This window comes from Arachis ipaensis, chromosome B9 (assembly GCF_059453495.1).
Source record: "Arachis ipaensis isolate K30076 ecotype BB chromosome B9, ASM5945349v1, whole genome shotgun sequence".
NCBI lineage: Eukaryota > Viridiplantae > Streptophyta > Magnoliopsida > Fabales > Fabaceae > Arachis > Arachis ipaensis.
Window position 1 is genome coordinate 91,645,807 of NC_142444.1, and position 11,532 is coordinate 91,657,338.

At 37.6% G+C, this 11,532-nt stretch overlaps 1 non-coding gene across 1 annotated transcript; it reads right to left on the reverse strand.

Moving 5' to 3' along the window:
• Positions 1–8,842: 8,842 nt before the first annotated feature.
• On the reverse strand, positions 8,843–8,946 carry LOC148545455 (small nucleolar RNA R71). Its single transcript, XR_015902013.1, has one exon. It is a non-coding gene; the product is annotated as a small nucleolar RNA R71 (small nucleolar RNA).
• Positions 8,947–11,532: the final 2,586 nt, after the last annotated feature.

Below are 11,532 nucleotides of genomic sequence, written 5' to 3' on the forward strand. Positions count from 1 at the left end.
TAATCACTCTTATCATTGATTTCCTAACTAAGAATTACAAAATAGCCATAGCTTGCTTCAAGCCGACAATCTCTGTGGGATCGACCCTTACTCATGTAAGGTATTACTTGGATGACCCAGTGCACTTGCTGGTTAGTGGTACGAGTTGTGAAAAGTGTGATTTACAATTCGTGCACCAAGGTGTATCCACCTCCTTTGATTCTGAACCAGAGAGAACCTTCTTGAGATTAAGAAGAGAAGCAAGAGGGAAGGGGGTAATTGGAGAAGAAGATTAAGAAGAGGGAGACCAAGAAATGGAGGACAACCTTCACAATCCACCAGAGGAAGTGGCCAACAACAATGGCCAACCTCCAAGAAGAGTGTTAGCTTCCTACAGAATTCCTAATCCAAGAAACTGTGGGAGCAGTATTTTAACTCCAAATGTCCATGCTAATAATTTTGAACTTAAACCCCAACTCATCACCTTAGTTCAGAATAACTGGCAATATGGAGAAAGTGCTGCAGAGGATCCGAACCAACATCTTTATGTGTTCTTAAGAATTTGTGATACTGTTAAAACCAATGGGGTACATCCTGACATTTACAAACTGCTCCTCTTTCCATTCTCTCTCAGAGACAAATCCTCTCATTGTCTCGAAACCTTCCATAAGGAGAGCATTACCAACTGGGATGATTTGGTTTGCAAGTTCCTAGCCAAATTCTACCCCCCTCAAAATAGATGAAAATAGATGTGCAAACATTCAGATAATTAGAGGGAGAGTCATTATATGAAGCATGAGAAAGGTACAAGGCCCTGATTAGAAGATGTCTTGAAGGAATGTTTAGTGAGTGGGTTGAGCTTCAAAATTTCTATGAAGGTCTGTCCATGAAGTCAAGTAAAGCATTAGACTACTCTTCAGGAGGTTCATTGCAAATGATGAAGACTGCACAAGAAGCTCATGACCTCATAGACATGGTTGCCAACAATGAATATTTCTATTCCTCTGAAAGACAAGCAGCTCCCAAGAAAGGTGTGTTTGAGCTTGAAGGTGTTGACATAATACTAGCTCAGAACAAGATCATGCACCAGCAGCTTCAATAATAAATAGAAATGATGTCAAAGAGGATGGACAGAATGCAACTAGCTGCAGTGAGCTCAATCAACCAACTACCAGTCGTATGGGGTCACAATGAGGAGAGCTATGAAGGATACAATGTTGAGCAGCAGCAGGAACAAGTTCACTACATGCACATCCAAGGTTCTGGATCAAATGAGTTCCATGGTGACACTTACAACCCTTCATGGAGAAACCACCCCAATCTGAAGTGGGGTAACAAGAGACCAAAAGTAGGTTAGGAGTTTCACAAAGTAGGTTTCTCGTTGCAAGTATAGCTCTGAACCAACAATTGACCCTAATCAAATTATTATTCTAAAGATTGTCACAATTCAAAGCAAATATAAACCGAGAGTATTTAGACTCCCGGGTCGTCTTCCCTAGGAACTAATGCCAATGAGTGCATACAATTTTGGTTGCAAGAAAGCCAAGGGTGTTTTCAATGATGAAGTTAAACAAGTAAAGATATAAAAGAATGATTCAAAATTGCAATTAATAAACTAATGAAGGAATAAAAGAACTATGTATGTAATATGGACAAGTAATGCTATAAAATGATGGAAAAGTGGTTCAAAACATAAACAGAACCTTGACTTGGGATGAGTTATGGAATCCCTTCCTTGCCATAACCACAACTATGATAATTATGATGGATTAATCTCACTAAATCAACCCTTAACATCGAAGAGTAAGTCAAGTGAGCATAATTGTTATTAATCCACAAATCCTAGCTAACTTACTAATTACCATAGTAAAAAGCTAGCGTTAGTGGAAATAATAACAACTAACAACCCAAGAATTATCACAAAATGTCGGACATTATGACTCTAGTAATCCATATATTCACTTTCCCAAGCCAAGGGGGTGGAAATCTATCCCATAACTAAAATTGGCATTTCATCAAATACCTAACAGGCATAATCATAAAATATGACAAAATTGGAAAAATGATAAAAACTATGAACAACCAAATGATCAAAATCAACAAAAGTAACTCAATAAACATATAAAAAACATCAAACATCAAATTCATTAACTCGAAATCAAAATTGCAAAACTATGTATATATTGACAAAGGAAATGAAAATATATGAAAGTGTAGAACAAGTAATGTAATAGAAGAGAAATTAAAGAAATACTTACAATGAAATTGCTATAATCCAAAACTAAATTGACTATAAAATGCTATATTGAAACCCTAAGAGAGAAATTCCTAATCTACACTACTCCTACTCCTACTATGTGTTTTCCTAATCTAAAGTGTGCTCCTAAGCTAATTCTACCTAATAAAACCTAATGCCTTTGTATGAGATGTTGCCCCCTTTAAATAGCCTTTGATTTCAGCATCCAAACCTTCAGAAATGGGCCAAAAGAGCCCCAAAATTACGAGCCACGTGCATTTTTAATGAAGGCACGGGCAGGTACTTGTGCGTACGCACAGATGTGTGTGTACGCACACATGCTGAAATTTCCTCTTGTGCGTACGCACAGGGAGTTGTGCATACGCACACATGGCTGTGTGCTTCTCCTTTGTTTTCTTCAAGTTTTCTCCCTTTGTACATGCTTCCTTCCACTTTTGCCTTGCCAAACTTGCCTCTAGGACCTAAAATCACTCAACAAACATGTCATGGCATTGAATGACATAAAAGTGAGATTAAAACCACTAAATTAAGCACAAAAATGCATGTTTTCACTTTTAGGCACAATCTAGAGAGAAAACACAAAAGCATGCTATTTAGGTGAATAAATGTGGGTTTATATGATGAAATCCACTCAAATAAAACCAAAATATATCGTCAAATATGGATTCATCAATTCCCCCACACTTAAACAATAGCATGTCCTCATGCTAATCACAATCAAAGGAGAAGGGTAAAAGGGGTAAGCCACTTATTCAATGCAACTACTTATGTGTATCCAACTATACTAAATGCTATCTATCTATACTTATACTATGGTTCCCTATTAAATTTGGCAAAATGAAACAAGAGAATTCCAACCAATCCAAGATAAAACCTTAGGGCTAAGGTAAGAAAATATAGCAATATGACCAATGTCCAAAGATTTGAATTGAGATTTTCAAACTAACAACCAAACAACTTGCAAGGAGATACAATATAGGAGATAAGAACGTAGAATTGAGTGATCGAACCCCTCACCGGATGTGTTTACACTCTATGCGCTCAGTGTTTAGGGTTTTAATCACTCAATTCTCCTTTAATCATGCTTTTCAAAGATTTGCAAGTCATCTAACAATCAACTAATATTTGATGCATGAAAAACAAATATCATGAGGTCTTTTGAGGGTTGTAATGGGGCTAGGGTTAAGGTAAGGTCAATATGGTCAAGTGGACTTAGTGAATTAGATCTTTGATTAGCTCAAGTGTCCACCTAATCCTATATTATCCTATGTACACATAACAAAACAACCTCACTACCCATTTATCTCCTATCTCACATTTACTCATGCATTTTTTTTCCAAAACACACACATATGCATCCTTTATTCACTGTTTGTTTATTTCATATGCTCTTGTGCACAAAACTTGATTTGATTAATTTTTTATTTTCTTTTATAAACAATTCCTTGTTTTTGTCAACAAGAGAAGATGCATATGTCTTGAATAATGAATGCATGAGTATTACCCTATTATCCAAATTCTCTCAATGAAAATTCCAAATCATCTTATCACCAATGTTTCCTGTAAACCCCGGTTAAATTAGTAGATATTGAGTCAATAAATTAGTTTTTAATAAGGAAGATTATAAATGCGAATATTATATCAAATTAGTATAGAGCTCATCGAAACAAGAATTTTGACACTAATTTCGAAGAAAACGGTCCAAAATTGGACCTAACAGACCGAACCGGTTGAACCAGGCCCAAACCAGGCTGTGGGCCCAACCGGACCAGCGCTTTTAAGTGAGCCCAAAGCCTTTCTTCCCCTTCATTTTAACAGAAATGAAGTTGAAGCACACAAAGGAGAGGGAAGAATGAAACTTCACCGAACCCTTACGGCAATCTTCCGTACGCCGTAACTTCTCTGTCCGAGCTCCGATCGCCGCACCGTTTACGGCCACGCGTCCACCGCTTCCAGCTCTACATTTCTACCGGAACAATTTTATAGGTAAGCCCTTAAATATTCTCAGCCACTCTTTTCCCCCAATTTTCTAAATTTGGGAAGGGAAGTTGAATTTCTTTGATTTCTGATGTTTTAGGATCCAATTGACTTAAGGAAAACGTTCACTCTTGCTTGTGTGAAGCTTGGGTAAGGTGAGGACACGATGATTCTATTTTAATTTTATTAAATTTGAGCTTTGAGTGTTAAATTGGATATATGTGTGTTATAAATGTGTATTAGGTTGTGAATAAATAATTGGAGCTTGGAATTGTGGATATTGGAACTTGGAGGAAGCTGAGCCTAGTGTTTATTAAATTATGGAAGGGCTGTGTTTGTTTTGGAAGGGCTGCGTTTATTATAATTAAAGTGCCTTGATCGTTACGTGAGAATCCGCCAAGGTATGGTTTAGGTTTCTTGCATTTAATATATAATATTCTGTGAAAACTTAGGCTAGATAACCATAGGATAAGTTGGAATGCAGGTTGATGAGCGGATAATTTATACGCTTTTTGGCATTATTTTTAGTATGTTTTTAGTAGGATCTAGTTACTTTTAGGGATGTTTTCATTAGTTTTTATGTTAAATTCACATTTCTGGACTTTACTATGAGTTTGTGTGTTTTTCTTTGATTTCAGGTATTTTCTGGCTGAAATTGAGGGACTTGAGCAAAAATCAGATTCAGAGGTTGAAGAAGGACTGCTGATGCTGTTAGATTCTGACCTCCCTGCACTCAAAGTGGATTTTCCGAAGCTACAGAACTCAAAATGGCGCGTTTTCAATTGCGTTGGAAAGTAGACATCCAGGGCTTTCCAGCAATATATAATAGTCCATACTTTGGCCTAGTTTAGACGACGTAAAAGGGCGTTGAACGCCAGTTCTACGCTGCAGTCTGGAGTTAAACGCCAGAAACACGTCACAAACCAGAGTTGAACGCCAGAAATACGTTACAACCTGGCGTTCAACTCCAGAAAGAGCCTCTGCACGTGTAACATTCAAGCTCAGCCCAAGCACACACCAAGTGGGCCCCAGAAGCGGATTTATGCATCAATTACTTACTTTTGTAAACCCTAGTAACTAGTTTAGTATAAATAGGACTCTTTACTATTGTATTAGACATCTTTGATCAGTTTTATGCTATCTTAGACTTTCATGGGGCCTGGCCATTCGGCCATGCCTCGACCATTATCACTTATGTATTTTCATACGGTAGAGTTTCTGCACTCCATAGATTAAGGTGTGAAGCTTGCTGTTCCTCAAAGATTAATGCAAAGTACTACTGTTTTTCTATTCAATTCAACTTATTCCGCTTCTAAGATATTCATTCACACTTCAACCTGAATGTGATGAACGTGACAATCATCATCATTCCCCCACGAATACGTGCCTGACAACCACTTCCGTTCCACCTTAGATTGAATGAGTATCTCTTGGATCTCTTAATCAGAATCTTCGTGGTATAAGCTAGATTCATGGCGGCATTCATGAGAGTCCGGAAAGCCTAAACCTTGTCTGTGGTATTCCGAGTAGGACTCTGGGATTGAATGACTGTGACGAACTTCAAACTAGCGAGTGCTGGGCGTAGTGACAGACGCAAAAGGAGGGTGAATCCTATTCCAGTATGATCGAGAACCTCAGATGATTAGCCGTGCTGTGACAGAGCATTTGGACCATTTTTACAAGAGGATGGGATGCAGCCATTGACAAGGGTGATGCCTCCAGACGATTAGCCATGCAGTGACTGCGCATCGGACCATTTTCCAAAGAGGATAAAAAGTAGCCATTGACAACGGTGATGTCCTTACATAAAGCCAGCCATGGAAAGGAGTAAGATTGATTGGATGAAGACAGCAGGAAAGCAGAGGTTCAGAGGAACGAATGCATCTCTATACGCTTATCTGAAATTCTAACTAATGAATTACATAAGTATTTCTATCCTTATTTTCTATTTATTATTAATATTCGAAAACTCCATAACTATTTGATATCTGCCTGACTGAGATTTACAAGGTGACCATAGCTTGCTTCAAGCCGACAATCTCCGTGGGATCGACCCTTACTCACGTAAGGTTTATTACTTGGATGACCCAGTGCACTTGCTGGTTAGTTGTATCGAAGTTGTGAATGAAAAACGATTTATTAAGATGTGCGTACAGAGTTTCTGGCGCCGTTGCCTGAGATCACAATTTCGTGCACCAAGTTTTTGGCGCCGTTGCCGGGGATTGTTCGAGTTTGGACAACTGACGGTTCATCGTGTTGCTCAGATTGGGTAATTTTCTTCTTATTTTGTTTTCAAAAAATTTTCAAAAATTTTTCAAAAACCTTTCAAAAATTTCTCATCTGTTTTCGAAAAAAAAAATAAATATTTTCAAAAATATATTTTTCTTCAGAATATTTAAGAATGAATTCTAGAGTTTCATGAAGCATGTTGAAGCCTGGCTGGCTGTAAAGCCATGTCTAATTCTTTTGGATAGGGGCTTCCAACCATAAGCATAGAGGCAAGTTAATTGGAATGTCAGCCGTGGCATGTCTGAGTTACATACTAAAGCTTGGCTGGCTATTAAGCCATGCCTAACCCTCAGATTGGAGCTTTAGACTAAGAATACAAGATTCCTGGAATTCATATTAAAAAATTTTGAAATCCTTATTTTTTTTTTCCTATATGTTTTTTCGAAAAAAAAAATATACAAAAATCCAAAAAAATAAAAAAATCATAAAAATAAAAAATATTTCATGTTTCTTGTTTGAGTCTTGAGTCAAGTTGAAAGTTTGGTGTCAATTGCATATTCATCTTGCATTTTTCGAAAAATTCATGCATTCATAGTGTTCTTCATGATCTTCAAGTTGTTCTTGGTAAGTCTTCTTGTTTGATCTTGATGTTTTCATGTTTTGTGTCTTTTCTTGTTTTTCATATGCATTCTTGCATTCATAGTGTCTATACATGAAAAATTTTTAAGTTTGGTGTCTTGCATGTTTTCTTTTCATTAAAAATTTTTCAAAAATAAGTTCTTGATGTTCATCTTGACATTCAAAGTGTTCTTGGTGTTCATCTTGACATTCATAGCATTCTTGCATGCATTCATTGTTTTGATCCAAAATTTTCATGCATTGAGTCTTTTTCATGTTTTTTCCTCTCATCATTAAAAATTCAAAAATAAAAAAAAATATCTTTCCCTTTTTCACTCATAAATTTCGAAAATTTGATTTGACTTTTTCAAAACTTTTTAAAATCTAGTTGTTTTTAGGAGTCAAATCAAATTTTCAATTTAAAAATCTTATCTTTTTCAAAATCTTTTTCAAAAATCAAATCTTTTTCATTTTTCTTATTTATTTTCGAAAATTTTAAAAATATTTTTCAAAAATCTTTTTCTTATCTTTATCTCCTAATTTTCGAAAATAACATCATCAATTAATGTTTTGATTCAAAAATTTCAAGTTTGTTACTTGCTTGTTAAGAAAGATTCAAACTTTGAGTTCTAGAATCATATCTTGTGATTTCTTGTGAATCAAGTCATTAATTGTGATTTTAAAAATCAAGTCTTTTTCAAAACTAATTTCAATCATATCTTTTCAAAAATATCTCTTTATCTTATCTTTTTCAAAATTTGATTTTAAAATATCCTTTCTAACTTCTTATCTTCTTATCTTTTCAAAATTAATTTTCAAATTTGTTTCAACTAACTAACTAACTTTTTGTTTGTTTCTTATCTTTTTCAAAACTACCTAACTAACTCTCTCTCTCTAATTTTCGAAAATATCTTCCCTCTTTTTCAAAATTTCTTTTTAATTAACTAATTATTTTAATTTTTGATTTTAATTTTCGAAAAATTACTAACCTTTTTCAAAAACTATTTTCGAAAATCACTAACTCTTTTTCAAAAATAATTTTCGAAAATTCTCCTTCTCTCTCATCTCCTTCTATTTATTTATTCATCTACTAACACCTCTCTTCATCCCACATCTCTGCTCTCCTTACCCTTGTGTTTCTTTCTTTACATTACATTCTTTTCTTCTTCTACTCACACAGGGGAACCTCCATACCTGTGGTAAAAAGGATCCCTATTATTATTTTTCTGTTCCCTTCTCCTTCATATGAGCAGGAGCAAGGACAATAATATTCTTGTTGAAGCAGATCCAGAACCTGAAAGGACTCTGAAGAGGAAACTAAGAGAAGCTAAATTACAACAATCCAGCAAGTACCTTTCAGAAATTTTCGAACAGGAAGAGGAGATGGAAGCCGAAAATAATAATAATAATACAAGGAGAATGCTTGGTGACTTTACTGCACCTAATTCCAATTTACATGGAAGAAGCATCTCCATCCCTACCATTGGAGCAAACAATTTTGAGCTGAAACCTCAATTAGTTTCTCTGATGCAGCAGAACTGCAAGTTTTATGGACTTCCATCTGAAGATCCTTTTCAGTTCTTAACTGAATTTTTGCAGATCTGTGATACTGTTAAGACTAATGGAGTAGATCCTGAAGTCTACAGGCTCATGCTTTTCCCTTTTGCTGTGAGAGACAGAGCTAGAATATAGTTGGACTCTCAACCTAAGGATAGCCTGAACTCTTGGGATAAGCTGGTCAAGGCTTTCTTAGCCAAGTTCTTTCCTCCTCAAAAGCTGAGCAAGCTTAGAGTGGATGTTCAAACCTTCAGACAGAAAGAAGGTGAATCCCTCTATGAAGCTTGGGAGAGATACAAAGGACTGACCAAAAAGTGCCCTTCTGACATTCTTTCAAAATGGACCATCCTGGATATATTCTATGATGGTCTGTCTGAATTAGCTAAGATGTCATTGGATACTTCTGCAGGTGGATCCATTCACCTAAAGAAAACGCCTGCAGAAGCTCAGGAACTCATTGACATGGTTGCTAATAACCAGTTCATGTACACTTCTGAGAGGAATCCTGTGAGCAATGGGACGCCTCAGAAGAAGGGAGTTCTTGAAATTGATACTTTGAATGCCATATTGGCTCAGAATAAAATATTGACTCAGCAAGTCAATATGATTTCTCAGAGTCTGAATGGAATGCAAGCTGCATCCAATAGTACTCAAGAGGCATCTTCTGAAGAAGAAGCTTATGATCCTGAAAACCCAGCAGTAGCAGAGGTGAATTACATGGGTGAACCTTATGGAAACACCTATAACTCATCATGGAGAAATCATCCAAATTTCTCATGGAAGGATCAAAAGCCTCAACAAGGCTTTAATAATGGTGGAAGAAACAGGTTTAGCAATAGCAAGCCTTTTCCATCATCTACTCAGCAACAGGCAGAGAACTCTTAACAAAATACTTCTAATTTAGCAAACTTAGTTTCTGATCTATCTAAGGCCACTGTGAGTTTCATGAATGAAACAAGGTCATTCATTAGAAATTTGGAGGCACAAATGGGCCAGCTGAGTAAGAAGATCACTGAAACTCCTCCTAGTGCTCTCCCAAGTAATACAGAAGAAAATCCAAAAGGAGAGTGCAAGGCCATTGATATAACCATCATGGCCGAATCCAAGGAGGAAGGGGAGGACGTGAATCCCAAGGAGGAAGACCTCCTGGGACGTCCAGTGATCAATAAGGAGCTTCCCTCTGAGGAACCAAAGGAATCTGAGACTCATCCAGAGACCATAGAGATTCCATTGAACCTCCTTATGCCATTCATGAGCTCTGATGAGTATTCCTCTTCTGAAGAGAATGAGGATGTTACTAAGGAGCAAGTTACCAAGTACCTTGGTGCAATCATGAAGCTGAATGCCAAATTATTTGGTATTGAGACTTGGGAAGTTGAACCTCCCTTGTTCACCAATGAACTAAGTGATCTGGATCAACTGAGATTGCCTCAGAAGAAACAGGATCCTGGAAAGTTCCTAGTACCTTGTACCATAGGCACGATGATCTTTGAAAAGGCTCTGTGTGACCTTGGTTCAGGGATAAACCTCATGCCCCTCTCTGTAATAGAGAAACTGGGAATCTTTGGGGTGTAAGCTACTAAAATCTCATTAGAGATGGCAGACAATTCAAGAAAACAGGCTTATGGACAAGTAGAGGATGTGTTAGTAAAGGTTGAAGGCCTTTACATCCCTGCTGATTTCATAATCCTTGATACTGGGAAGGATGAGGATGAATCCATCATCCTTGGAAGACCTTTCCTAGCCACAGCAAGAGCTGTGATTGATGTTGACAGAGGTGAATTAGTCCTTCAATTGAATGAGGACTCCCTTGTGTTTACAACTCAATGGAAAAGAGGCATAGTAAGCTTCTCTCAAAACAGAGTCAACCAGAGCCCCCACAGTCAAACTCTAAGTTTGGTGTTGGGAGGCCACAACCAAACTCTAAGTTTGGTGTTGGGAAGTCTCAACAAAGCTCTGAACATCTGTGAGGCTCCATGAGAGCCCACTGTCAAGCTATTGACATTAAAGAAGCACTTGTTGGGAGACAACCCAATTTTTATTTATCTAATTTTATTTTTCTTGTTCTTTCATGTTTTATTAGGTTCATGATCATGTGGAGTCACAAAATAAATAAAAAAATTGAAAACGGAATCAAAAATAGCAGAAGAAAAATCACACCATGGAGGAAGACCTTACTGGCATTTAAACGCCAGTAAGAAGCATCTGGCTGGCGTTCAACGCCAGAACATAGCATGGTTATGGCGCTGAACGCCCAAAATGGGCAGCATCTGGGCGTTTGAATGCCAGAATTGCACCCTGGAGAAGAGCTGGCGTTGAACGCCCAGAACAAGCATGGTTCTGGCGTTCAACGCCAGAAATGGGCAACAAATGGGCATTCAACGCCCAGAACAAGCACTAATCTGGCGCTGAACGCCCAGAGTTGTGTTCAAGGGCATTTTGCATGCCTAATTTGGTGCAAGGTTGTAAATCCTTGAACACCTCAGGATCTGTGGACCCCACAGGATCACCTCAGGATCTGTGGACCCCACAGGATCCCCACCTACCTCCACTCACTTCTTCTCACCCCTCTTTCACACAATCCCATAAACACTCTTCCCCAAAACTCTTCACCAATCACCTCAATCTCTCTCCCCTATAACCACTTCACCACTCACATCCATCCACTCTTCCCCACCTACCTTCAAAATTCAAAATCAATTTCCCACCCAAAACCCATCCTTATGGCCGAACCTTACCCCCCCTCCCTTCCCTATATAAAGCCCTCCATTCTTCTTCATTTTCACACAACACAACCCTCTCTTCCCCTTCTTGGCCGAATACACCCCTCCCCCATCTCCTCCATATTTTCTTCTTCTTCTTCATCTATTCTTTCTTCTCTTGCTCGAGGGCGAGCAATATTCTAAGTTTGGTGT